This window comes from Austrofundulus limnaeus, unplaced genomic scaffold, assembly GCF_001266775.1.
Source record: "Austrofundulus limnaeus strain Quisiro unplaced genomic scaffold, Austrofundulus_limnaeus-1.0 Scaffold131, whole genome shotgun sequence".
Lineage (NCBI taxonomy): Eukaryota > Metazoa > Chordata > Actinopteri > Cyprinodontiformes > Rivulidae > Austrofundulus > Austrofundulus limnaeus.
Genome location: NW_013952533.1, coordinates 1,189,316 through 1,192,730, shown reverse-complemented (window position 1 = coordinate 1,192,730; position 3,415 = coordinate 1,189,316). Strand labels below are relative to the sequence as shown.

Here is a 3,415-nt window from a genome sequence, read left to right as displayed (position 1 = left end):
TGTGTGTGTGTGTGTGTGTGTGTGTGTGTGTGTGTGTGTGTGTGTGCACGAGCATGTATGATAGAGAAACAAACTGTGTGTGTGTGTGTTTGATCTGTCTGCTGTTTGTACCTGTTAGTTGTAATTAAACCATTTTATACTGTAGAACCCAGTTTTTTAATAAACAAACCAAGTGGTGCTTCCATTCAGCTCAGTTCTTTTTTGAATTTTAAATTTGAAGAAATGTCCTAACCTTTTTAAATTTTGAGTTTAAATATTGATTTCGTTATTGAAATTAGATTGTTGCTCTAAATCCAGGTCTTATTATGCATTAATGTCTATAGGATTTGGTGACACTTCCCATAGGTAATTCTTTAGTCTAATTGTTACTTTTTAATTGTTTGGTGCATATTTTCCCCTGTACAGCAAATATCCTTCACAGGGCATCATATCTCTGAAATAAGAATGATGATCGGGCATCAGTTTGTGTAAACGTGTAAGTTATCATGCAGGAAGCCAAACCAGTGTGTTTCTGTAATGCAGATGTAAAAATTAGCATAACTTGATTGGTTCATATCCTGACTTATGGAAAATGTAATTAGAGGAGCCTAACAATAGGTGTTGTACCATATAAAGATATATTAAAAATACAGTTTTTAGAGTTATCCAAGTTTAGGGCTTCAATTTATTATAATAAATACAAATTATTTGAACTACTCTAAAATAAAACATGAAAACCAGTAGGGTAATCTTAAGCAGATACCTCAACATTGCATTAAATGATGAAAACCAATAATAAATAAATAAATAAATAAATAAATAAATAAATAAATAAATAAATAAATAAATAAATAAATAAATCCAGAAACTGGATTCGCTTCACGGGTTTGGCTTTTTATCTGCGGTGAACTTTGTGAACTTCATCTCCCATCTGCCCTTGCGTCTTTGTGTCAATATGGCGTCTGTCTGCCGGACAAAAGGCGAATCTGACGGCGGATTGAAGCCCGCTTTTAGTAGCAGGAGGAGACATTTTGGGAAAACTGCCACTACCCGTGTGTCCCTGCGCCCCAAGGCGGCGGATATATGATCGAACAAACATCTGTAGAGGCTCTCGGACTGGAATAAGGTAAACATTAAAGCTAAAACAACTGCCTTCAAACGCTCCTGCTGCTAGCCCGACGCGTTTCCGTTTTTTAACGTATAGATCCGCAAACTCCTTAAAAATGGTCAGAGCCGCGGTGGTTTCCTCTTCGGCGGTTCAGTTTCACGCCTCCTAATCGGTGTCAGCAGAACAACGAAGTGCTGTACGTCTGTTAAATACTGTTTATGAACTGTACTGAGTCCAAGATAATGTCAACTTAAAAAAAAGCTGGAGTAAATTGTAATAATATGCAGTGTTTTTTCCTGAAAAATACGTATGTTCATATGTTGATGTGTGCCGAATCATTCCGTTGTTGTTCTTGTAGCAGAAAACATCTTAAGACCTAGCTTTAAAAACAGACTTGTTTAGCTTTTAAGCAGCCAGAATTAAAACCTCGATTCTTTTTAACGTGGTTCGTCTTAAAAGTTCATCTCAAAGCTTGACAACTTAGTTTGTGCTGCGGGAGACACAGTTGACTTTCTCAGTCCTGCCACGTTAAGTAGTAGTTTCCCTTTCCTTGTTGTATTTATTTTATTTTGATTATTTATCTCCCTTATCGTGTCTACGGTCAGAAGCGAGTTTGTGCCACGTCTGGTGAGAAGCTCAGCCAGTTCACTGGGTTCAGACATCTTCTCTTTAACATGTCAAGACTTTTCTTAGATGGAGAGTTCAAGTTCAGCCAACATGGAGTTATTTCGAGACAACACACACACACACACACACACACACACACACACACACACACACACACANCACACACACACACACACACACACACACACACACACAGCTGGATGGTGTGTAGTTTGAGTGCACTGAAAACAGATGGTGTAATAAAGAAAGTTGTGGATTTTAGAGGTCAAGTTCATTACTTGGTAAAACTATTGGAGCACCAACCCGTTTTATTGTCTTTTGTGCCATTTGACACTCAGGGTTTTAGTGTCATTGTTTTCAAATGTGATTTTTATTTTATTTTATTATTACTTTTAATCTGCACTCCTCTGCAGACATCTTGCATGGTCTCTCATCAGTCAAATCAGCTCTGTTCATTCCTGTTCATGTTGCATCAGAGCCTCTCAGATTGATTCGGTGTTATTGGACAGCAAAGATGGCACTAAAACATAGGAATGACTTTTTATTTAATATATTCTTAGGGGCATTGTAATGGTTAGTGCAAATTGAAATTGGCGGTATCTTAGTGTTTTTATTCTATTTAAGAAAATGTAAGGTTTTGATAACACCTTTTATTCTGTGACCTACGTTTCATCCAAAACACCGCTACATTTATGCACCTGTGATGTTAGACATTTATGTAATCTTCCAAGTACACAACACCTGAAATGATGTAGACAGGGATTATCTATAAGCCAGACAATCCAATTCTTTAATGAATCACTACATGTCAAATTGTGTGCAAGATTTAAACAAGCAACCAGGTATGATAAAAAGGATTCAGATATCAGCCTGTTGAATCTTTTAATAAGAAATCATTTGAGCCAATAAACTTTTCTTCTGCTATTGTTTTAGTAAAATAAGTCACGAAAACAACAGACCTGGCTACAAATTCGATTTTTTTCCTCTTTAAGTGCAACTGGAATGTAGTATGGTCGTGGAAACATGGAGAAAAAATGTTGGCAAAGCTTTTTAGGATAATATATATTTATATTTTTTGAAGCTGTAGTCCTGTAAACCAGATGCAGGAATGCAGGTGGCTTCAAAAAAGTGTGCAAGCATTGGAATGAACTAATGGTCCTGCATGTGCAGAAGACGTTAGGCTAGGTTTTTGTTTATCAGTTCGATGAACCAATCACAACAGACTGTGACTTCCAGGAGGCGGGTCTTAAAGAGAGAATACAAAATCTTACAGACAGATTACCCAAAGTTGTTGCAACATTGGAACTATTGTTTATTAGTATATTCTGTTAAAACAAATTTGAATAGATCTTTTTAGATAAAATGTAAACATTTGTTAACTTGGGTTAATGTTTGCCTGTTGTTGTTTTGCTTAGATATAATTTTGCATTTTTTATCACTTAAAATTGATGCATTTTATACGAAATGCCGTAGCAAAGATTTATTTAAATGATCTATAGATAACTGAGAACCATTTTGCAGGTCTTTGTTTTGTATCAATCCAACTTGATTACACCATGAGTCATCCTCTGCAGCAGGAAGAGAAAATATGTAGCTTGGCTGCCTGAGATGTGAAATTTTCTTGGCATTTCTCCTAAGAGACACACACACACACACACACACACACACACACACACACACACACACACACACACACACACA

At 36.4% G+C, this 3,415-nt stretch overlaps 1 protein-coding gene across 5 annotated transcripts in view; it reads left to right on the top strand.

Moving 5' to 3' along the window:
- The first annotated feature begins 945 nt into the window (after positions 1-945).
- Positions 946-3,415, top strand: part of LOC106522539 (homeobox-containing protein 1) — an 11,573-nt gene continuing 9,103 nt past the window's right edge. For 4 of the 5 annotated variants that reach the window (XM_014015577.1, XM_014015576.1, XM_014015574.1 and 1 more), the window contains exon 1: positions 947-1,105. The gene's annotated coding sequence lies outside the window, so the exon portion shown is untranslated. Of the gene's footprint in view, positions 1,106-3,415 lie in introns of all 5 variants that reach the window. The other variant, XM_014015575.1, reaches the window with a different exon arrangement.